We start from the raw sequence: 26,465 nt of genomic DNA, 5'->3' as shown, positions 1-26,465 counted from the left end.
GTAATAGTGGCAAAAAATGTTTCAGGTTACGATAGTTTTGAACTGAATCTGTATTTTAAAAAACAGATCAAATTATATAATATTAATGCATTTTATTTATATAGCGCCTTTTCCATGCAAACGATATAGTACTACCAGTGTACAGAAGTTTCCTTGCAGAAATATCCACAATTAAATAGTTCAGTCCACGGACGTGAAGTTGAACATGCAGGCCTGAGACTGTGATGTTATGTGTTTTTGTGTTTCAGTGACATTCACATCAGTGTAACAGCGTTTGTTGTAATGTGAAAATACTGGCATGATTTGCTGTATGATAAAATGCGTGGAAGAAGCGACATCATTTGATGTTGTATCCACTTTGCAGAGGGATAATAATTACAATACAATAATTAAAAATACTGCACACATACTATACTGTTATGTCTCTACTCCGGGAAGCTTACGTTGGCTTCTTTTCCTCCAAACCCCCCACCGCTCCGCGCGCGCGGCTGTCTTCTCCCTCTGAAACGCCACGCGCTCCCTGATTCGCGTCTTAATCCCGCCTCCTTCGTATTTTTCCGCCCCACGATTGGCTTCCTAACCTGCTAGTCTCTTCTTAAACTGCCTTCATCCGGGGTCCCTCCTCCTCCCGTTCCAAGGCTCTTGTTTGTATCTCCCAAGGAAATTCCTGCCGGAGCAGAAACAGGGGACACGAGTAAGGAAAAGAATCCAAGAGAAAGCTAAAACAAACAATCAGCACGCAACAAAAACGATCGATCGCTCGAGGCCAGTGTGAGTGCGTTTCCCAGACGCTTCACAAGGTCAGTACAGATGATTTCATGAAGAGACCGTAAAAAGAGAAGGCTGGTTAATGTAGCTTTATTTTATTAGATGGTGAGGAAACAGGATGAGGGTACAGCAGCATTCCAGATCTGGAAACAGATGTGAGCACAATATTTTTGCATTTCATTTTAAGGCACAGCTATCTGAATTTGCAGCTTGATTAACCATTGTGGCAGCATGCAGTTATACTTTAAAGCATGCACCTATGTTAAACATATTACATGTGCATCTGCACAACTTTTTCGTTTCAATGTCATTTTTCTTCTCAGAAACGCGAAATTTTGTTTTTTTTTCATGTGTTACATAGAGTTGTTTAGGGTGTGGGTGCAATCTTAACGCGAGTGTCCTTAAACTTCAGTACGCACATTATTTGGCATTAGCTTACTAAGCGAATTGACAGCATGAGAGCTCGGTTTATCAGTAAATTTGCTGGTTCTGGTAGAAGAAAAAGTTCAGAACTGATTCCGCTTTCCTCCACTACCCGCCGCTTCATTTTTTTGACGGATGTCATAGCGATCCAACCGACACGAAAGTCCGAGATTAATTGCTAGCAGCCGTCGACGAATCAGATTTCTGCAGAGGCGGGTTTTGCGATTTGTCAAAAGTTTTTTCAGATTGCTCAGTGCTTAATAATATTGTAACCCTTCCAGTATTAATGTTATGCAAAGTAAAATGGCTAGTTCTGTTTCTAACATTTTGTTAACAATATTAATGACAGGTACCATAATCATAATCCCTATCAGAGTTCGAAAAGTACGTATATCAGGCAATTAAATCCGTCTAACTGATTCTGATTCATTTTCTGTATGATAATCATTTATCAGATTTAGTAAATCCAATTCAGACCCAAAGAAACATATCCTGGCAAAATCAGGTGAAAAACTGTAAGCAATGGAGAATCAGATGCTAGTCCATTTTAAAGCATTCTCAAGTCTTCTCATCTCGTGCCAATGTAGAATTGACGCTTATTAACGTTTTTCTTGGAGATGTACAGTAGGAAGAAAACTGGTACCTGGAAAAAGGTTCATGCGTCAATATAGCCTGGGATTCAAAGTCGCTTTTGTAGATCTACGATGAAGCACCAAGCATTTCACCACTGTGCTGATCTTTTGTATCCAAAATTATACACACAAAAAACACCATGTCCTCAAAGAAATATATATCGCTTTAAGAGCTAGCATTCTATAAGTCAGTATATCCATTGCTCAGGAATATTGTCTAGAACTGCAAGAAATCCAGTTTTGATTTTTGTATGTTTAAAATTAAATCAACGTTTCAAATGGTTTTAATTTGACCCATTCTTAATTAAATACTGCATGAGTTTATATTTTCCATTTTTGCTCATATTTTTCAGAACCTCATACATTTTCCCAACATATGTTAAAAATCTTTTAAATTATTTAAGAAATCAACGGCAAATTGAGTAAAGCTTTGAATAGAGCCCATCAAACATGGTACATCAAAGCAGCTTAGTGAAATATAAACTGGATCTCAAATTTTGCATAGTGGCAGTCAGACACTTAGAAGCCTTCATTAAATATGAACTTTTTTTTTTTTAGTGAATTCATGTCAAGACCACAGAAGAAATGTAGGCTGGCAAAGCCAGTGTGTAAGTGCTGATCATTCACTTCATGGGTGTTGGCAGCAATTTGACAATGATCTAGCTGCTAATTTTATGATTTTTTTTTAATGTATTAACAGTTTTTATTTCCTTTTTCGGTCTCCGTGATATATCATGCAGCCTGTAGTTTTTATCATTACAAGAAAATCCAATAAAAATCCAAAGCCAATCAGAAACAAGATGTGGTGTTGTGATCACTTGCCAACTGAATTTGATTATTATGATAAAATGAAGCAGCTAAACAACAAGAGGAAGTACTGCTTCTTCAAGCAGTTTTCCTTTAGGCAGACTAACAAAAAAGTTATTTTTTAGCTGCCTTAATTCTGGTCATTTTCTGTTTGAGTTGTTTACCTGTTATATATAATGCAACTGTTGTTTTTATTGTTCAGTGTAAATTTCTGCATGTTTTTCTTGGTTTTAGCTTCTTTCCTAAGCTTCTTTGCCTCTACTATAATTGACATTTTCTTGTTCACAACTTGAGACAAACCCATTCCTTGCCTATTTGTCCCCACTTTCCAGTTTCCATTTACTGTATTACCTCATACCTCATGAGAATGTGTGGTCTTTTACCCTTAATTTGATTACTTTGCAAATGTGATTATTAATGTGGGTTGTTTGCATTAACTTTTTTTTTATAAAAGAAATTACACATTCTTACATCTGGAAGAGGGTGCAGGCACTTAGTGTTGCCAGCTACAAAGAGACCGGACCTATTAGGGAAACATTAAAAAGTTCCCAGATGTCACTATTAGCATTGGTCTTTGTTATCTGGTTGTGTGTAGGTTATTAAGCAAGAGGTACGCTGTGCTTTAGCAAAACTGAGCTCATTCACTACATGCCATTTCCACACCTCCATTAGTCTTAGCTCATAGCTATAGTGCTCTGACTCTGAATTACAATATAATTAATCATTAGATTAATTTTTTAAAATCACTAAAATATATTACACTTCAGTATCAAAGATCACTAAAAGATCTTTTTGTGACCCATTTTTGTAACATTTTCTGTTCCGTGGTATACTGATGCTTGATATGAGAATAACATTTAAATAAATTGATCTGTGAAACATCATTTCCTTTGTGAAATTTGTTTGGCATCTGCATTTTGCTATGAAAATGGGAGTGTTGGGCTATTAGTACATAGCCAGGGCCTTCCATTAACGTTAACTGCAATGGGAATGCAACAGAGTTCAAAGAGCACAATGTGTAGATGGTATTTAATTGGACAAACCAGCATTGCCACCTCATTGGTTGAAGAAGAGCACATAGGCAGTGTACTTCAAAAGAAACTAAACTACCTTGGAGGCAATGGAAAGGCAGGACATTTCAAGAATTCTCAGAGTATAGGGAGTTGTGCCATTAGACAACCTTAACTCGCAAACACTGCTTGAAAATCGCATTATTTTCAGAGAAATTTAAATGAAAGGGGTATCCATATAATATTTTGTACAGATGTCCATCTGCTATAGTTAGACATTTGACTGTGACTTTTTCTCCGAGGATGTCATTGTGGTATCTTCTATCAGAGCTGTGTTACATTCATATTTTTATATAAAATATTGACAAAATTAAGATGTACTTTGAGTTCAATTTTTCTAGACCATTTCTTACAGTATTGTTGCTGTTTCAGATCAGTTTTATGATATTTTGAATTTACAGTATTTCAGCTCTAAAGCGATGTCTGGCATGATGTTAAAGGGCAATATGTATGTTTCACACAGGCATCTTTGCCTATAAAGCATGCATTATAATGTATGAGTTATGTACCGTTTGTGATACAGGTTATAGTGGAGAGTTCCATTTTAGGAGAAAATACCACAAATTACGTTATCAGGCTTGTTTCTTCTACAAGTGAATGTTGTGAAAGTGCCGCTAGTTGTTTTGTTATGTTCTCACCTGAAAGTCAAAACAAGAAGACCACATTGCACAGTATAGCACTTCACATAGATAAATTAATTCAGTTGGCCTTCACAAATGCTGCCGAGTTTAAATCTGCACAAACGTCCTGACTGTGTGTCTCTCTCTCTTCATAAGCCAGAATCCATACCCTCACCAGGCATCATCTGATCCAACTGGAGTCGCTGCATCACCTGCAAATATGTCCCCCCAATACGACCATATCGGACACTCCAGTAGTTGTAATACTATTAAGTCAGTGTGTTGTTTTGCCAGAGCCTTTTTTCCTACAGCATTTCTTTGATATGGAATCCAGTTATCTAAATAGGCCAATCACAGAAGTGGCTTGCAGGTCACATAAGAGAACATGTTTGAGTCTTAGGGATCAAAGATGTCCCCAATCCTGGTAAACATTTCATGCTTTACAGGCACCCAGCAGGGCTCCTACTCCAAGCTCAGCCTCACACTATTCATCTCTCACTGCCTCTCCCCAGACTTGCGTGGGAGCCCAGTATAAGGCTCGGGTCACGCCAGTTACCGATTAATGCTCAAACAAGTCGACCCTTTTCAGCCTTCTTGAGTGTCTTCCCTACGCTTCCCTTGGGACTCTTCTTCCTGACTGCCTGCCTCCATCCTCTTGCACACTGGCTTACTCATCTCCTCCCATCTCTGTCATCCTTTCTTTCAACCTCCATCTCTTTTTGCTCCTTTTCCCTCTTTTGTTTGTTCTTGATTCCGGACTCGTTTGTTTTCTTTCTTGACTCTCATTTGTCCATTCATTTTTCTTTCTCTCTGACTCGTATTTTTTTGTCTCTCCTTTGTCCCATGCATGCTCCTTTAATATGATCCGATTGGGCATGGGTGTGATGAGCCACCACCTCCAAGGTGTGAATGAAGCACCTGACTGATGCTTGCTTTTGCACATGTATGCACAATCAGTCAGGCACCCAAAAAAACCTGTGAAGCATGTTAACAAACCCCCACGCCCACTTCTGAGCCTGCACGTTCTCACGTGCATTTATTTTTTTAAAATTTGCATAAGGCCATGGACCACTTATCACACCTTCTTAGTGTCTTTGCGACTCATTCCTTGACAAACATCAAAATCTTACCCCTTGGAAGATCGCAATTCAACGCCAGAGCACCCCCCTTGAAGAATTGCTGCCAATTGTTGGAGTGGGAGAGGGGGTTTTAACTCAAGGAATCATCAGATTGGGGGTGGAGGGGTTGATTTTTGATTGAGGATGATCATCTGAACAATGCTGATTGCTTAATCATCCCATGGCAACCCACTTTGCAAACCATATATGACCGATTCACTTTATATCCAACAGTGACTTGCGACCCATAGATGAGAAACCCTGCAATAGACTAAAAATATATCAAGTACACATAGTTTCCATATTGGTCATATTTTTCTTTGAGTTGTATTACTATAAATCATATTAAAATTCTCTTGGTTTCTTACCATCGTAGCCTGGCATTTTAACACCCCCATGATTGTTGCCGTCTGCTATTCAAAAGTAACATAGTGGGAGCTTCCAGAATCTTACTATATTTATAGTTGTCATAACAAAACTTATCAAAGGCAATTTACTGTCTGTTTTGGAGAAAGTGTAATTGATTTGTTTACTGCACTTGTAAATCTTCCATATGATTCTGGGTCTTTGGGGCAAGAGAGGTTAATTGCTGCTATTAAAAATAAATGCAATTTCTATGAGGAGTCCAGAGTTTGAGTCTGCCAGAAAGCTGTGGGTACAATAATAATATGCCAGCTGCCACTTTAGTAGCGCATTTTAAACACGTGGTTGTAAAATGCAAGAGTTATGCAATCTGATTGAAGGCGGGGGCACAGATGTACCACTTTTCTTTACCAAAGGTCTACTCAGAATAGAACAAATGGCTTTACGTTGACCCATAACCATTCTGAAGGAATGCAGTTTGAGGTGAAGTAGTCGCTTAATGCCAAAGCCCTCAATGAGTGAAGATAGGTATAAAGAACCTATAGAATGCAAAATTGAGCATGTAGCATGATTGCATCCTGGCAGCTGATATTTGTTTTAATATTATTATCAAGAGGTTTCCACTATCTGATAACAGTCTTAGTTTTAGTTACAAAATAATTCAAAAAAGATTGCCATTTATTCAGCATTAACTCATTTTTTTAATTATTAGAAATATTGACATAAATTAATTTTTAAAGAAAAAGATACATCAAGAAGAGACAGATAAAAAGCAATTACTGCAACTTTGTGGAAGGAAAATAAAGACAACTGTCAGCTTGAAAAATAAACTGTCAGCAACTGAAACCAAAATGAGAATCATGCTGCTTTCCATTTGTAGTCGGAATTTTCTACTGGAATGCACCCACAAGTCAGATTTTCTACTTGTACACTTAGGCCTGGTCTGTCAAGTCCAAGTTTGTCCGACTTCAGATTATGACATCAATCCAAAATGGCGACTTACACTGTGAACTTTAGTGAAAGCTGTATTGTTGCACTTCTGTCAATTTCTGTCTCATAAAATCAGTCATACACACGTCAGTAAAACTTCTATCTGTGAACATGTTGCTGTGGTGTTTGGATGTGCAAAATATCATATAATGCATTGTTATCAACTGCTATTTATTTCGATGTAGCAAGCACAACAATGGTTTTCCTGGACGAAAACAAACTAATCGCAGTTATATCGGACTGCAGGTGGCTAAAGCCTAATGACTACAGTACCTGAAAGTTTTAAGTGAGTAAGAAGCCATTGCCCTTTTAATTTAAAACACTGTAGACATTAGTAGACAGGTATGGAATTGGGCTACAACAGAAAATGAACAAAATGAAAATGAGGCACAGCATAGGAGCAGTTCTGACCCCAAAGCTTATAGTCTGCAGTCTTTTTTACACATTTTTAAATATTAGATGAACTTAAAGAAACTTGCTTCTCTGAACATTTTGTAGTTAGCTCCTGGAATCATGCTAGGTATGGACTTGAAAAATGAATCCGAAAACCTGAATTTGTGAAAGAGGCTCGTATTGGCTTTTAATTGGCAGCAGATCGCTGTTTCTGGGGCTATTGCTTATAATTCCCATCACTGCTAGAGAGGAGTTTTATATTAACATTTGAACTTTTAGTATTTCTTGAAGAATCTTAGTTTTAGATACACCATACTTTGAGATTTCTATTCAGTTGAACTAACTTTAAGCTCTGCACCCATGATGAAGTACCAAGAATTGCATATTGTCTTACTGTGGCTTACTGTGTTGTACAAGGAACATGTAAGCAGCACACACTTTTCATTTATTCATGTTATAAGATTTAATTATCTGTTATGCACAAATTCATTATGCCACATTTATCTATCTTGTTTGTGTGTATTTTCAAAATTGGTGATTATTACAGGATCCCTTTGATCTTGGACTGGATGAATCATGAAACCAGAACTTTTCAAAATGGATTTAGGCCACTTTCATATGTGATACTAAATCCAATACAGATACTGTAGTGACTGGTATGTGACCTATATTTGGATTCTTGATTTGGAATTTACTAATTTTATGACAGTATTGATGTGATGTTTGTTATATCTATTCTTTTAAAAGACAGTGTGCTATTGGAATTAAAACGAGGTGTCAGACTTAATAAACATTTGATGTCACTGACACCACTCAATTTAGAGGTCTTGCTACGTGTTTTCTGATAGAAGTAGCACCACAGATCTGTGTTTTTCCAAGAGAGTATTGTAATCTTTTATGATGTTTGCAACTTGGTTAATTTTACTTTCATTTAATATTTTAATGTCCGTGCATTTTGTATTTTTTCTTTTATGTTCTGAGCTGGGTGGCACGGTGGCGCAGTGGTAGTGCTGCTGCCTCGCAGTTAGGAGACCCGGGTTCGCATGTTCTCCCCGTGTCTGCGTGGGTTTCCTCCGGCGCTCGGTTTCCTCCCACAATCCAAAGACATGCAGGTTAGGTGGATTGGCGATTCTAAATTGGCCCTGGTGTGTGGGTGTGTTTGTGTGTGTCCTGTGGTAGGTTGGCACCCTGCCCAGGATTGGTTCCTGCCTTGTGCCCTGTGTTGGCTGGGATTGGCTCCAGCAGACCCCCGTGACCCTGTGTTCGGATTCAGCGGGTTAGAAAATGGATGGATGGATGGATGTTCTGAGCTTTGCTGAATTCAGTTTTGGTTTAATGTTGTTGCTACATTTCATTTTGGGAAATTTAGTTTTATTTTTTCATTCTATTTTTTTGTTTATCATGATTTTTTTTGCTCTCTTCTGGAAATTATCATCTATTGCTAGGAGTGTGACCCTAGAAGTTATGTTGCCTAGAATTATCATTATGATGGTATATAGGCTGACCTCACAAGACAATCTTTGACCAAGGTTTGTGGATGCACTAATAAAACCTTTTGCTAATGCTTTTCTTTTGATATCCTATAGTTAGACTTTCCTGCTTTAAATTCTTGACCACAATGTTTGGTCTCAACTGCCAGGCTGCAATCAAGCAGCTTCCTCAGACTAGTGTTCAGAGTATATGCTACAGGTCCTTTACACTTACCTTAACTCGGGGAAGGCTTTGACATTCTGAAACTGTCAAATAACTGGTTTTAATCCAAGCCCTCCACATCTCACTCTCACCATTCCTGTCTCCTTTCTCATGTCCACAGAATTCTACAGTGATAACTGCACATAGAGCAGCAGCTATAATCTTTTATTTTCTGTTTCTTTTACTTTCCATCACCAGCTGACAAATTCCTAAATATTATCAAAGAAGATCATAATGAGTAGCACAATGCCCACATTGCTGTTGCTGTTCTTTATGGTTTAACATTGCATGTGTCCAACAGATTTGTTTATATGAATTCGGATATTTTTACAAACTCATATTGGATTTGGATTGCATGTAAAATTAATTTAAACATTCAAACATTAATTCAAACATTAAAATCAGATATGAGCCAAAAGTTAGTAGAAGTGTGAACATAAATTTAATGCAGGACTTTCTTCCATGCAGTTAGTGCATTTTGTGGACTTCTTGAAGATGTATGGAATATTTTTTGTGTAATAACAAAACCCACTGGCACGCATTGCATGTTGCTCTTTCTCACAGTCTACATTTGTACTGCTACAACATCATCCTTTTATGAAACGGTGTGGGTTTGTATGCTCAATAATAGGCAGTTATGGTTTTGTTAAAGTTTCTGCTACTGTTTTACCTGTGTTTCCTTTTTGAAATCACAATGGAGCTCTTTTGTGCCTGACTGCAAGTAAGTAAAGTGCCTTTTTGTGCTAGTGTTGTGTTAGTTTATAGTATAAAAAACTTCTTGTTCCTATTTTCACTTCCATTACAGCCTTTAAGATGAAGCAGACACTTTTAAGATAGTTTGGGGGGAAATAACAATAATTTTAAATTTTGGAATTAATCTTTTACAGTAGACTGGGCACTCTTGTCATTCAAATCAAAAATATTTTTCAGGAAGCAGCCAATTTTTTTTTTTCTTCTTTAAAAGTCCAGCCTTTTATAAAATTTAAAAAACTTCATGTAAATGGCCAAGTATAAAAATACAAAATAGTTTTGTTTTTTAAACAGTAGCCTTTACTATTTTAAAATACAGGAATTGTCAAATGTTTACTAATGGAGTCTGGGAAATGTATTCTTGTCTGAAAACATAATTTTGAATAAGGCACATGTATAAAATTAAGTCAGAATTTTTTTAGAAATTTGTTTAGAATTTATAAAATTCAGTCAAATTTTTTTTTTTTTTTTTTTTAGAATTAAAATTAGCATAAAATCAAACACTACCTACTTAAAAAGTAGTGAGACAATAAAAACTGAATATGGTCTCCTCCAGACAAACTGCCCTGTAGATCCGTAGAGGCAAAAATCCTTAATGAATGTGCATACTGGGAAGATGTGCATGGTAGATACAGGAAGCGCAGAGCAGTATCAGATCTTTGTTTTGTCATTCTTCGCAATGAAACCAGAAGTTTTATAAATACAGATTATTGTATCTGATAGAGGCTACCTGCACTCAAGCAAGTCTTGTGGAAGATAGGCAATGTTTTACTTGCAATTATCTTTACTCAAACAATGGTATTTCTGGTTCATAATGTAAATAAACTGAAATAATAATAATGTAGCTATTTGTGTGTGCAAATGTTTTCTGTGTATAGACACAGACAAGCATACTCCGCACTAATGCGTTCTGTGTGTGCAGGACATCTGCACTGCTATGACGTTGTCACTATGGTCGTTTTTATCATGCATGTGTTAGGGCTGAATTAATGGTTGATGATTGGCTGGACACATGTAAATGAACATTTTTGTTTGGATCAAAATACTTGCAGAAATTCCTTCAATGTGCCAAATTGCAGCTGTCACTTTTTTTTTTATTTTTAATCTTGCACGACTCACAATTAAGTTGTCAAACACTCTTATTTGCAGCCAGAGGTGTGTGACATTCATGTGCTTTGCTAATTTAGTACGAGTGCACTGTAGTTGGGAAGGCAGCCTGATAAGTGCATCATGCACAAAGTTTGAATGGGAAAAGCGTAGGGATATTTGCAGCACAATTATGCTGTGATGCTCTCAGACTCCAAATGCCCCATGGGTTCTCGCTCTTTACATCACTCTTTTGAGTAACTTACACTCCTTAAAATGATTGCTCACTGTGGCTGCACAAGTAGGAATTGTTTTGCGACATCGGCAGGTTTGTCTCATTTAAAGGATTCCATGAAACTGCTCATTTGCATGATGGAATGTCAGCTCATACTATGGAGGACTGATCTGCAGACTAATGCAACTTGTCAGCAATGTTGCAATATTTTTCATTCACCATCTGTTCTCTAACCTGCTAATCATAGGCAGAAGCATAGGGCAGCTGGAACCTATATACTGTATTTTACATAACCCATGCAGTGAGATTTAGGTGGTAGACAAGGAAAGTGGCAGCATCGTGGTGCTTGTTTGGTTTTGTGGGTTGTGCTTGAACTGGAATTGTATCAGTGCTGCTCAAAGCTTCAAGGGGTCCCCCTTCCCTTCCATTTCATCTTCATGGGGAGATGATGTGTAAAATTAATAATGAATTGGCAGGAGGAACAAGACAGTGACTGAACAGAGTACTGCCAATAATTTGGTTCCACTTCAAGCACTGTTTTGTGTGCTAATAAGAATGTAATTGTATTGTGCACGAGATAATAAATATGAGATAAACTGATTACACTATATATCAAAGCAGTGCCTTACATTTTTTTAAAAAGCCAGTGCCATTGTCCTTCTGCATGCACATTGTATATTGCAAGCTCGCAATTCCACAAAAACTCAGCTTTATGCGCTTTTTGTGGCATGTCGTTAGCACACGCAAAAAGAAAAACAAAATAGGAACTTATAGCCAAGCTACGATCAAATACAATGAAGTCTGAGATATGTATTTTTTTTTTATAATGCTATTTTTTGTTCAGGAGATGGTAGAAAGAGAACTGAAGACGTCTTGTTAGTAGAGATTTATTCCAATCCATTTCATGATGAAGCAAATCTAATTGTAGAGTGCCGTGCCTCTACGGCATTGTGATTTGTAGCAATAGTAAATGAATTTGGAATGATTCACCTTTTAGTAATAACTTTACCAAATACTACTACATGTGCTGAGTTACAGCAGTCTGTGAGACAACAAAACAACTGCATCCCGAGCTGAAACCCCCGTGCACCATTGCCTTTCTATATGTAGACACTTTCTGTGGTACGTGGGCAAAGCAGCTAATTAATTGCAATCTACAAAGAATCCATAAAGATGTGATGATGTAAACGATTAAGACATCACACAGCCCTAGCACACGTACACTGTGGGGCCCATGCATGCATATATCTAACCATGTTCAGCACATGTACACTAGCGAGTGATCTGTAGTCATCGTTATTTTCAAATAATAGCAATGCAAAGAATCCCATGTTGTCACATTTTTCTGATCTTATTATGTTTTATGATCTTATGATGTTTTTCTTCTACTGAGCTAGGGTCTTTTCTAACTGTTGGGTTGAAAGGGCTTACAGCATTAGCAGTTACCTTTCTTTGTTGCCATGTTTTAGAGAAGCCCCATATCCTTCTGATATGACGGAAGGGTAAATTCTAATAGCTACTTCTTGCTCTGTCAAGTCCAAACAAGCATTCAGGAACAGCCTTACAGTAGTAGACCTCTCCTCATCTGTGCTCCATGTTTGCTTTACTAGAAGTTTTAACTTGCCTGTCTTTTTTCTAGATTAGTTCTGGTTGAATTTTCACAGCCATGATCAAAGTGTAAGAGGCCAAAATACTGTATAAAACATTTCACTTGCAGATGCAGTATTTGTCCACATATAGCGCTCTGAAGTGTTAGCCAGTTTTCATGTTATATGTGAAGACCACAGGCCTTTAAAATGTCTGTTATATAAAATTAGAATCAGCAGATGTCTAATTTTGCATTTTTTAAGCAATTGTTATTCAGTACCAAAAAGGCTGGTAAATTGTGTACTGCACTAACTAATTTTATACAATACTGTCCATAGTTCATGTTACCACAGAGTGTTTTACATAGCAATTACTTTGATTCTCAAAGGTTTACTCTCTCCAACTCTTTTCTTCTCCTTTATTGCACCTTGACCTTTAAAAGCCCTGAGTAACTGAAGAAATTCAAGCATCTTCACATTATTGTCATACAAGCAATGACATTTCCAAAAACAATAGGTCTTGATTATAGCGCTACCAGTTATGTGGATGTATCAGGTGTACTTTGTAACTAAATACTTTTTTTGTGTACAATATTTGTAGTGTGTTTTTTTTTTTTTAAACATTTTTATTATTAGTTCACTGGAGGTGCTTACTCTCCAACATGCTACATACAATTGCCTGTTAGTAAAACATTCCCGCTGTAGTTCAGTTCCTGCTTTTTCCAGTGACTGGCTTTTGTTCATGATCATTGCAGAACATGATTTTACTATTGTATATATTTCACTATTGTTTTGAGTTGAAGCACGTAATTAGTAAGAATAATAAGAATTTTTGGTATAAATATAATTTCTCCTGCAGGACATCCCGTAAAAATGTTAACTTCAATCAGATTTGAATGTTAACACTTTGATTCATATTCTTTTACTGTTACAAAGTTTTGGAAGGTTTAGATAAAAAGAAATTTATAAATTCAAACAGTAGTAGTGTACTGAAACAGCAGTTTACTTCAGAGAAAGTGAGGAACTAAAAATGATAACCAATAAGAACTGAAATGAGCCCCAAATAACCTTAAATTGGAAGTTATACATACTCGAATAAAAAGTACAGAAAAAGGTATATATAACCTTGCATTCAGAAACCACTAGCAAACTGACTAAACTCAGGCTGAGGATCTGATGTAAGTTTTTACTTTGTTCATTCAAGAATTTGTTTTCAAGTTTATCACCAGTTGTTTGTTCATGTGGGGTGCTGTACTATAGTAATAATAATAATATCCATTTTAATAAAAGGACAAGTGTCCATGTGTCTGTTTCGGGTTGTTTCTCTGTTATATGCCATTTGGTGTGGGATTCGTAAGGTAGAGCTAATTTTTGTGAAGCGCCATCTGTTGAAATGAGAAACACAATGTATTTTATTATATTATATTATACATTAATTATAAAATACATTCCAGTAGATAGTGCACTGCAAACATTAACTCTGACTATGCTGAAGTCTATGTTCATTACTTAGATTTCAACCCATCTTAGATGGATAGCATAGCTAGTTATTATTAGTTTTATTATTTGATATTAAATCTTTTCTTTTGTTCACTAATGCATTTGCTTTCAGTTTTTTAATCACATATATGTTTAAGCTTATATTATTCTTTTTTAATTCATTTTTTTATTTTATTTTAATATGGATTTACCCCAAAAGCCATAGCCAGACAGTAAAAGTTCTAACACTGAATTTATTAAAAACATCAGTAACTTTTACAGACTGCAAATTTACATGTGTCATGTAATGAATTGACATATTGTAATTTCTGGGTGGTTTTGTCCCTGTAAATGTATTGTAGTGACCTCTCAACTAATGGCTGGTGCCACATATTGCACTACTGTATATCTTTTTCCTTCTTCACTCATCCATCCACCTGATTGGTTGGTGCCACTTTTTGTATGCCCCTCCTCTCCTTTCCGCTGGCAACCTTCATTTGCATAAACCAGAAATTCCCCATCAACCAAGTGGCAATGTATTTGTCCCAGCTTCTATCTCTATAGTCGAAAAAAGGGCGTGGTGTCTTAGTGCTACTCTGTACAGTATTATTATTATTATTATTATTATTATTGACAAATATAAAAAAAAAAGGTGTCACCTACTAATGTCACCAAATTTCAATCAAAGCATTTTTTTTAGATTTTGGGATATTTATTTTTTCTGTTGTAGTTTTTTCTGTTGGGGTAGTTTTTACCCTTAAACACTGATATACCAAAATCTTAGTGGATTTCTTAGTGGATATCTATAGTCCTAGATGTACCATCCTGCCAAATTGCAGCTTTTTAACTAAACAGGAAATAGTGTCTCTGTTGATGAGTCATTCAATCAGTCAGTCAAATCTGCATTATAACATTATGTCTGTTATGTACAGTATAGTACCAGTTGTTTTTTCTGTGTTCAATGTTTGATCACATCTGTTTCATTACAGAGCCACAGTGGTCTTTCTGACAGCCTAAGGGCACAAAGGATTTTTTACTAGTTTATTATTTTGGTTGTACTTACATTTTTTAACCCTGTGCTTATCCAACAGGCTACGAAATTCGTTAAAATATCCCTAAACATTTTTTTTATCGCAGTCATAACATTATAAAAATATATTGAATTCAAACTTAAACAAAAAGGTTTTAAATTATTTAGTGTTTTTGCATAGTGAATTACTATCCAGAGTTGCTTTACAAGCTTGGTACAGAACAATTCTTGTCATATTTCAGCAATGCGAGAACAGGCAGGTTATATAATTTGCTCAGGGTTACAGAGTGAAGGCTTGAATCATCAAGGTAGTGCTTTGCAATCCAATTGTAACACGCTAGACTTCACTGCTTACTTTAATGTTAGCACTGTGTCTCATTACCATAATCTTTTTTTTTTTTTTTTTTTTAAATTCATTTTCTATGACAATCAAGCTTGTAAAGATGCATGCTGAACTTCCAGCTGGCAAGCAAGCACTAGCAAGGAGGGGTGTGGGCAGCAACATAGGTAGTGGAATTGATTTTGGCTTTTACAGCTGGATGCATTGAAGTTTCTTGATTTATTTTTGTCTGTGATCAGCTTTGCCCAGATTGTGATTCATTATGTGCGTGCCTGTGGGCTGCTTAAGGGACTAAGAGAAATTTGGAAATTCTTTGTGTTTTTCATCAAGAAAGTTCCACTACACTGTACCTTTCTTTTGATTTGGGTTAGAGCACATTTTGCATGAATCGGTGTCAGATCTAGGGTTTCGTGTTGGGAATGCACACTTCTTTACTTCCCACGTCTTCAGTTTCACTGGAGTGCTGGGGTTAAAGTTGGCCTCAAACCTGAACATTTCCAGATGACCCAGCCTAGAGAACCACTGACTTCTACTACCTTGCAACTCGGGATTCCATTTACCAGTTGTGAGGGAAGGGGTATGATATTCAGAGTTTGCCATCAAGCAGAGCAGTTGAAAGATTCATTTTTGGCAATTTTTTTTTAAATATGCTTGAAAGATTTTTTATATTTTGTGCATAACATATACTATATAAGAAAACCTGATTACGTTTTCCAGTGAGAGTTTTTTAAAGACATTTCACCAATAAATAAAGTCGGCTTGCTCTGCTGAAGTGTGTTAGGCTTTTTTTTTTAAGGAGTAATGGTTCAGAGTGAGAAACCTCAGGGAGTAGGACAGTCAAGTGAAACCCACACGTGTCTAGGCTCAAGGAACAGGTAGAACAGGTTTGTTTGATATTGAATTATCCCTGTTAACAATGTGTCTTTAAGAGAAGATCACAGTTACTACTATATTTGTCCAGATTGGTGCTAAAAAAATTCTACCAAAAAATACCACCTGCAGCCACTGAGTAGTGCAGTTGAGGTTCATTACACAACAAGTTTATGCAACTGGAACAAATATCAAGGGCTTGTAGTCTGGTACACTACCAGTCACATTTCTGAAATAAATAATTTTCAATAAGCTTTTTGATTTACACAAGACATTTCCTAAAAACTTTAACCCAAGTCCAGTTGAAATTAAACTGATTTAATAAAATAGCAAAAATAAGGGAGAATACAAAAATCAGTTGTTAAATCACCTAAATAACCTTGATTTGACATAATGTACAGTCAACTCACTACAAAACAAAAAAGTCAAAGCAATACTTATTCAATGGACAGATCATGAGTATTTGCCTATTATAAGTGTTTTAAATAACTCTGATGCACTGTCCTTGCATGGTTTGATCATACTTGTCATGTATATGTTAACTGTATAAGTGACTTAAAAGATTGGATGGGCAATAACTACTCATCTTTCAATACAAAACACATTAAATAATTCCAAAAAAGTTGAGACTATGTGTAAAGTGTAAATAAAAACAATGCAATGATTTGCAAATCTCATAAACTCATATTTTATTCACAGTAGGACACAGAAAACATATCAAATGTTGTGAGACATTTTACTATTTCATAAAAAATATTAGCTCATTTTGAATTCGATGGCAGCGACACGTTTCAAAAAAGTTGGGATGGGGCAACACAAGACTGGAAAAATAAGTGATACTAAAAAGAAACAACTGGAAGAACTAATTGGGTTAACTGGCAACAGGTCAGTTACATGATTGGGTATAAAAAAGCATCTTCCAGAGGCAGAGTCTCTCAGAAGTAAAGATGGGCAGATTGTGGAACAATTTCAGAATAATATTCCTCAATATAAAATTGTAAGTACTTTGAATATCTCATCATCTACAATACATAAAATCATCAATTGAGTCTGAGAATCTGGAGAAATCTTTGTGTGCAAGGGACAAGGCTGAAAATCAGTATTGAATGCCTGTGATCTTGGGGCCGTCAGGTGGCACTACATTAAAAGCAAGTCATGGAAATCACTGCCTGGGGTTTAGGAACACTTCCAGAAATCACTCTCAGTGAACACAGTTCACTGTGCCAAAAACAAATGCAGATTAAAACTCAAAGAAGAACCCATATATGAACATGATCCAGAAGTGCCACTGTCTTTTCTGTGCCAAAGCTCATTTGAAATGGACTAAGGCAAAGTGGAAAACTGTTCAGTGCTCAGAGTTGTTGAAATTTGAAATATTTTTTTTTTGAAAATATGGATGTCACGTCCTCTAGACTAAAGAAGAGAGGGACCGTCTGCTATCAGTGCTAAGTTTAAAAGCCTGAATCTCTGATGATATTGGGGTGCATTGGTGCCTATGGAATTGCATATTTGGAAAGGCACCATCAATGCTGAAAGGTATATACAGGTTTTAGAGCAACATATGCTCCCATCCAAACAACATCTTTTTCAGAAAAGTCCTTGCATATTTCAGTTAGACAATGCTAAACCGCATATTGCATCTATTACAATGGCATGGCTTCGTAGTAGAAGAGTCCAGATGCTGAACTAGCCTGCTTGCACTCCAGAACTTTCACCAATCGAAAACATTTGGAACATCATTAAAAGAAAAATGACAATGAAGACCCAGGACAGTTGAGCAGCAAGAATCCTATATCAGACAAAACTGGGACAACATGTCTCTCCCAAACGTCCAGTAACTGCTCTCCTCTGTTCCCAGACATTTATGGACTATTGTTAAAAGAAGAGGGGATGCTATACATGGTGGTAAACATGGCCCTGTCCCAACTTTTTTGAGACATGTTGCTGCCATCAAATTCAAAATGACCTTATTCTTTTCTTAAAATGGTGCATTTTTCCAGTTTAAACATTTGATATACTTTTACGTTCTATTGTGAATAAAATTATGGGTTTATGAGATTTGCAAATTATTGCATTCTGTTTTTATTTACATTTTACACAGCCTCCCAACTTTTTTGGAATTGGGTTTGTATTATGAATTGGTAGGAATGATACAGAAAACAACAATGACTTGTCACTTTTTACCTTAGTAGTCCTAAACATTAGTTTTACTGAACCAGCACTCAATTAAGGTGTTACCTTTGACACTTGTCTATCACAAGACCTGCTTTTATACATTAGCCAGTGTCACATGACATCTAGTTGTATGTTTTTGTTGTGTTTTTTTTTTTTTTTTTCCCCCAGACTTGTTATCTGTAGTTGCTGATCTTGTCACTGAACCATGTCCATTTAAATGAGTGAAAATTACTGGGCATATCAAAATGCACTACTGCATGCTGACCTTCCAGCAGAGTTGTGCTCACCCCTTTTCTGACTGTCAGTAGATTAGTCCATGATAGGGCTTGGTGTTATATGAAGGATTAACAGCTATGGTAAATTCAGCCTTAATCATGGTCCACTACTTCTTTTCTGTCTTGGTATGTAAAACATGATACTTCAAACAAACAGGTTTCTGTTCTGATTGTGAGGTCCAAAAGGTTTGTTTTTCTTATTCCTTGTCATGCAGTGTAATTCCATATGAGCATTCATTATGTACACATAATCCTGCTCCATGACTGAAGACAAAATCAGATTTGTTTGAATTTGTTGGGGCAAGTTTCAAATTAGTTGGAGTGAATTGCTGGGTATGTTGGACTAGATGACTGAATTTTACAGGGACCGCACCACTGACTGCCTCCAATTCACTAAGATTATGAAAATGAAGGCTACCGGTGGAAATTGCTAGAAAAATCATCAGATGTGACATACATAACTGCCAACAACTTGCTGAAATCATGTAAGTGAAGGTTCCAAATGAGAACTGATGGAAAAGTTGTGTAGTGTGACGCAGGTCTAAGAATAATTCTGTGTTCTGATTATTGTGTATTTTAAAAATGGCTTTCTTCCAAACATGTAAGTTTGCTTTTTAAGATAAACACATACAGTACATCTGGAAAATATTCACAGCACATCACTTTTTTTCCATATTTTATGTTTTATAGCTTTATTCCAAAATGGATTAAATTCATTTTTTTCCTCAGAATTCTACACACAACACCCCATAATGACAACGTGAAAAAAGTTTACTTGAGGTTTTTGCAGATTTATTAAAAATCAAAAAACTAAGAAATCACATGTACGTAAGTATTCACAGCCTTTGCTCAATACTTTGTCGATGCACCTTTGGCAGCAATTACAGCCTCAAGTCTTTCTGAATATGATGCCACAAGCTTGGCACACCTATCTTTGGCCAGTTTCGCCCATTCCTCTTTGCGGCACCTCTCAAACTCCTTCTGGTTGGATGGGAAGCGTTGGTGCTCAGCCATTTTAAGATCTCCTTAGAGATGTTCAATCGGATTCAAGTCTGGGCTCTGGCTGGGCCACTCAAGGACATTCACAGAGTTGTCCTGAAGCCACTCCTTTGATATCTTGGCTGTGTGCTTAGGGTCGTTGTCCTGCTGAAAGATGAACCGTTGCCCCAGTCTGATGTCAAGAGCGCTCTGGAGCAGGTTTTCATCCAGGATGTCTCTGTACATTGCTGCAGTCATCTTTCCCTTTATCCTGACTAGTCTCCCAGTTCCTGCCACTGAAAAACATCTCCACAGCATGATGCTGCCACCACCATGCTTCACTGTAGGGATGGTATTGGCCTGGTGATGAGTGGTGCCTGGTTTCCTCCAAACATGACGCTTGGCATTCACACCAAAGAGGTCAATCTTTGTCTCATCAGACCAGAGAATTTTGTTTGTCATGGTCTGAGAGTCCTTCAGGTGCCTTTTGGCAAACTCCAGGTGGGCTGCCATGTGCCTTTTACTAAGGAATGGCTTCTGTCTGACGACTCTACCATACAGGCCTGATTGGTGGATTGCTGCAGAGATGGTTGTCCTTCTGGAAGGTTCTCCTCTCTCCACCGAGGACCTCTGGAGCTCTGACAGAGTGACCATCAGGTTCTTGGTCAACTCCCTGACTAAGGCCCTTCTCCCCCAATCACTCAGTTTAGATGGCCGGCCAGCTCTAGGAAGAGTCCTGGTGGTTTTGAACCTTCTTCCACTTACTTGTGATGGAGGCCACTGTGTTCATTGGGACCTTCAAAGCAGCAGAAATTTTTCTGTAACCTTCCCCAGATTTGTGCCTCGAGACAATCCTGTCTTGGAGGTCTACAGACAATTCCTTTGACTTCATGCTTGGTTTGTGCTCTGACATGAACTGTCAACTGTGGGACCTTATATAGACAGGTGTGTGCCTTTCCAAATTATGTCCACTGAATTTACCACAGGTGGACTCCAATTAAGCGGCAGAAACATCTCAAGGATGATCAGGGGAAACAGGATGCACCTGAGCTCAATTTTGAGCTCCATGGCAAAGGCTGTGAATACTTATGTACATGTGCTTTCTCAATTTTTTTATTTTTAATAAATTTGCAAAAACCTCAAGTAAACTTTTTTCACATTGTCATTATGGGGTGTTGTGTGTAGAATTCTGAGGAAAAACATGAATTTAATCCATTATGGAATAAGGCTGTAACATAACAAAATGTGGAAAAAGTGATGCGCTGTGAATACTTTCAGGATCCACTGTATATAAAAGACAGTGTATATATGTGTGTGTGTGTGTATGTATGTATGTTCCAGCATCACTTCCAAACGGCTGGAGCGATTTCATGAAACTTGGCACACATGTTTCTCATTGGTTGACTAAAAATACTGTAGGGTGAAATCAGCCCTAACCCACCACCTTCTGGGTAGGGTAGGGGGATGTGATCTTGCAGTCATGTATGCACGTTATCATCCAGTTGACACTCAGAACGACCACCAGAGGGCAAACTGGAGGTGACTGCCAGCATTCTTTATGTTTGAGCACCACCATATCCCTGTTGCTTTTGAAATTAAATAGAGTTGGCTGGATTAATTTATTTTTACTTTTAAAATCGTGGGTTTTTTAATGATATTTTTCTCAAACAATTAAAAAAATTATTTCAGCGATGCTAATATTTAATAAATTAATATGGTATTACCCATCAACACTGTATGGCTGCCGTTAAAGACATAAAGATCTCTGCTTCAACTCTTCATTTATTTGGTGCTGAAACAAAGCAAGCAAATCAAATGCTGAATAAAAAATAGGATATGCCTACTGTATTTAGTAAAATATCTATGTTAAAAATGAAAAGTGTAGGTGAAATTAAATATTAATTATACCCTTTTTACATTTATTCACCTTTTAGCTGGTTTATCTCATTTCCATTTAGAATAGCTGGATAAATGGATTATTCATGGATTATTCAAATGGATTATTTTCCTACTAAAACAAGGAATGTGCATTTATTTGGACTTCTTCTGTGTGTGTGTGTGTGTGTGTGTTTGTTTTTTTCTTTGTCTGTTATTTGTGGTGAGATAATTTGGGAAAGCAGAAATGAAATGCAAAACAGATAAAGGAAGGCCAAGAGGAATTAGTGTGGCTGTGCCAGGTTAGCAAGTGAATTCTTGGCAGTCATTCCACCTGAATCCTCAAGATTATAGCTGATCCGGATTGTCTAAGATTATAACATACTAATTATTGAACCCACCCCATATCATTGCAACACCTTAGGGAGTAAAGGGACCAGAGGGTCTTGTTCTGCCAATTTTCTAACATAATTGAATGCCAAAACCAGGTTTGGCTTATGATATTTTATGCTACAGCACCCACCCAACATATTCTGAAGTGAGATGACCATGTCTGTGGGACGCTGATGGAAATTTAACCTTGGTTGGGGCCATGAAATTAGAATTGTTGTTTTTTTTTTTTTTAACAATTTTGATTTGAGATTAAGAGTATTAAACAATAAAACACTTTATTTCTGATTGTCATCTCTTCATTTCTAGTACAATGACAATGCAAAAATTGGCTGCCAGTTGTTTCTTGTTGCATTGATTGTAGTTCAGTATTCAACATTTACTCTTTTTGGAGTCCGTAGAACTTAGTCAGCATGAAGACTTCAGAACTATGTGTGAAATAAAGGCAGTCAATGTGGATGCTAAAATAAAGCAATTCTTTCAGAAACATATCACAGGAATTAGGCACTGCAATATTAATTAAATTAATGCCATCACTTCAAAAATGTTTTACACGAACCAATGTCTGAGATATGTTGTTTCCAATTGGACTGATGGCTTTGATGTATTTTTGACCAAATGGCTGTCAAGTTTTGTGCTTGAGCCTTTATCTGAAAATAAGATGTACATGCACCTTAATGTATGTATTGGGTATTTTACTGACTTTGCAAAGCAGCAGTCATTTTGAATAGAGATGTAAAAAAAAAAAAAACTAGCCAACATCAAAACTGGTAAGATAACATTTAGTAGCACGGCCTAAGATATGAAACTAAACTCGGAAGTAGAGAATCATTTTGAGAATGCCAGTGTCATGATTTGGAGTTTTTATCAAGGCAGGATGGTTGAGCCCTGCAAAAAAAAGCGAAGGGTAGCGCTACAAGAGAACATATATATACTTTTTAACACCTTTAAAAATGTGTCAGATACAAAAATCAATATGATAGCCAGATTCCTTAACCTCTAAGACCCCCAAAACTGTTTCAGTTGTTTTTGAAGGTCAAGTAGAAACTGTAAAAAAAATTAAAATGAACTTCAGAACATGACAGAGTTGATCTATCTTTTAATTTTTTAAATTTTCCCTTGAGATTAATAAAGTTTATTTTATCTAATCTAACTTTCAAGTGATACCAAACAACAGCAGAACCTCTTGGAATTCTAGGACCCCCCCTCCCTCTTCTTCCATATCTCCTCTTTGACTGAAATCTGGCATGATTAATAAACATTTGCATGCTCTGTGCCATTTCACGTGTTTTTATTTTTTTCTTTTGTACTTTGCGTCTTTGAAAGTCTTCTGCAACTTCCACTTACAATCATTATTGTTTCCTTGTTACAATCAGTCATTAATCTCATGGGCTGATAAACTCTTTTTAAGTTTGATTTTAAACATTGCTAGTTTAAATTGTTCTTCTAGATCTTATACCAGAAAGTATGACATACAGTACAGAGCAGACTGTAAACTTTCCTATCCCTTTTTCAGAGTTTATTGACTTTTTCAAGCATTTAAAGTGATTTGACTGGTCTTTAATGCTTGGGGCCCTTATTTAGTTTATTGGTCCCCAAAATAACTGTATTTTTATTTTAACGCCTGCCAACAAAGACTGGGAAATTTGTACCGGTGATTTATGGCACTCTCCTTGGTACTGATTTTATTCTGAAGTGTCTTTCAGCACTGCACTTTTTTTGTAAAATACTTACCTTGGTAATTGTAGTGATTAGTTGGAAAGTTGTAACAATTAGTGAAACTTCAGTGTATTTTCCCATAAAGCACATTTTTCACAGAAACGCAAATGTATTCAATAGGCATGGTGGCTTGCTAACACAAATCACTTTAAGTACTAGGCCACACCATTTGTTTAAAACAGTCCACTTGCATGATGTGTTTCATGCTATGCAAAGTGCTTTATGTCTAAACTTAAATTTATATGAAAAATGTATGCATACTGCCAAATATACCAGAGCAAGTGGGATCCTCTCTCCAGCATGTTCTAGATCTTCTCTCTGCTGGCTGTATCTGCTATATCTCTTTTAGGATTGTTTAAGGTCATCCAAACTGTGTTCCCAAAAACATATAAAACTGCCCTTTTTATCTCAAAAGGCATTGGTTCTGTTTCATTTTTGAGCACACAAAGTAATGCTTACTATAACATAGATTTTAATTGGATGTAAATGCTACTTATATATAATTTGCCTACCTTTGTTTCTGTATGAATGGCTAATGTCCTTCTATACAATGAAGACCACTCCACTTGTCTCTTGTTTGAGAGAGTCTGGCAGATGTTACTAATACTGTCTTAGTAAAGTGATGCCATGGGCAATTTAAAAAGCTTTTTTTCTTTCATTAGTCACCACAGTTCTTCTAAATGGTCACACAATGTCACACCACCCTGGTTAATGTTTGCCTTTTGCTTTGTAGCATTGCATTGTAGCATTCATGTGAGGTCAAATCAGAAATATTTTAAAACAACAGGGTATGTATTTACACAGCAGTTTCTATTAATTTAAGGTGGAAGTAGAGTGGGCAGATTCATGGCAAAAAGATCTTTGCTTTGAGGTACCCTTCTCTCTGTACTTGAAATTACCATTACCACATGCTTTAATTTTGAGCTTTCTTTCAAAGGTAGGGTTTCAACTGTCTTGACAATGCTGTGTTTTAAGCACAGGAGATGATGAACAATAAAAACTAGTAAGCAAGCAGTTAGTTACCAGGGAAGTGAAATGCACAGACCTCAAAATGCTGTTTCTACTTGATTTTTTTGGTAACAAGAAGTCATTGTTCCCATAACTCTTCAGGTCATAGGTTGCTTACAATGTGCCTTTATTGTATATTTATAAGCAGTTGATAATCTGTAACTTCTTATGTGGTATGTTTGAGCTACTAAAATGGGCATATATGCATCCTGACTACACAGCTCCTTTTAGTTATTGTTTCTACACTATACTGCCTGAAGCCTTTGAGTTCTTTTCTTATTTAAAATATATACAACACAGTGGATTTCTTTAAGAGCCTTACACCACAGATGAAACGTGTTAAACTGTGCTCTGCATTATTCTAATTATATTTTACGAGCTGTGTGTGGTCTTCGGGACAGAAAAATAATCCAAAGACTTCCTAGCAGTTTTACTTTATTCGTGAACTTGGAGAGGTGTCCGCTAACTCTTAAGAATTACCCACTACAGATGATGTGAACCCACTTATGCTTGCCGCCCCACTGGCTTTCGTAAGAAGACACTGGCAATACCATATCTTGGCTGTATGACTGGCATATAAGTCCTATTAATCTTTGACTCAAGAAAATACCTCCAGATAGACAATGTTTTTAGTGAAAGCTGCAAGCCTTATCCGCCATTGCTGAGGTATCTCACTTACACGTTGTTGAGCTGTGGTGTTTGCTTTGTTTCGAAATTGTGTCTCTTCGTCTGTGTCATTAGCACGATGTTGTATGGCGGCATTTGCTGCACACAAGTCTTTCATTGTAAGAAACGAGGTAAATGCAAGCACCGAAAAAAATGTAAATGTGAACATATGCGCCATCTAATGGCTGTGGTAGAGCGTGAGCGAAGCGGACTGCTACATACACACACAGGTCATTCGTTTATATATGTCTAATTCTTCTTTATGTAGTCTGCTTTTGCAAATATTTAGCTTTTTTGTATTGTGCTGTTGTATTTTATGTACAGTATCTTACCACAGTAAATAAGACACTTGACCCAGAGAATAACATATAAAAAATATTTAAAAGAAATTAAAAACATGTGGAGCGTGACAATAGATTCAAATGTACTTTAAGAAATCTCCTAGCCTACTCTTCACTGTCCAGAGGCACTGGTTGCCTTGGTGCATTCTGCAGTCATTCTTGTGTAGTCCAGTCTTGACCTAGGCAGCCTTTCCCTTAGGGCCCTGCGCTTGTTTAAGGGAAATCAAACCTTCATCAGCTCCTCATTGTTTCATTCTGCCTTGGCGTGTGCAACACTGCTCAGGGCCACATCCACACTTGCCTTTGAGTTGACAGCAATCCAGAATGGTACTTTAAAATAGGCTGGAAAGCAGCTGCCTTTAATTCTACTAATCACCCCATGTCTGCTCCTAATGAAATACACAGACGATTTTCAAAACAAAGTAATTTACTAATAATCTCTTTAACCCTTTCACTCTGCCTTGTTTTCTTGCTTGCTAAGGATATAAAATACTGTACACCTGAATATGTAAGCCAGGCAATGAAGCTGCTTATGTTGCCAATAATGAGAAGTCTTTATAGGGCTTTGTGGTAAAATCACTGGCGTTTAAATCCTGTGATGGATTAGTGTGCCTATTCCATCAATAGAATTGTTAATCTTTTCTTTCTGTTATACACGCTTATTTATCACAGCCTTTTGTACAAAAAAATCTATATAATAGATGAAGAAATTAATCTATCTGTTCTTCATACTGAGTAATACATCTGTCCAGTACTCTTATTTCTTGATGCAGTATTGGTCCCCCA

The 26,465-nt window shown here is 36.8% G+C and overlaps 1 protein-coding gene across 2 annotated transcripts in view; it reads left to right on the top strand.

Annotated features, from left to right (window-relative positions):
• The first annotated feature begins 623 nt into the window (after positions 1–623).
• The window catches only part of ccdc102a (coiled-coil domain containing 102A), a 260,694-nt gene continuing 234,852 nt past the window's right edge, over positions 624–26,465 (top strand). For both annotated transcript variants that reach the window (XM_039763191.1, XM_039763189.1), the window contains exon 1: positions 624–800. The gene's annotated coding sequence lies outside the window, so the exon portion shown is untranslated. The remainder of the gene's footprint in view (positions 801–26,465) is intronic.

Source organism: Polypterus senegalus, chromosome 9, assembly GCF_016835505.1.
Source record: "Polypterus senegalus isolate Bchr_013 chromosome 9, ASM1683550v1, whole genome shotgun sequence".
Lineage (NCBI taxonomy): Eukaryota > Metazoa > Chordata > Cladistia > Polypteriformes > Polypteridae > Polypterus > Polypterus senegalus.
Note: the sequence above shows the minus strand (reverse complement) of the source record. Positions and strands in the feature narration are given on the sequence as shown.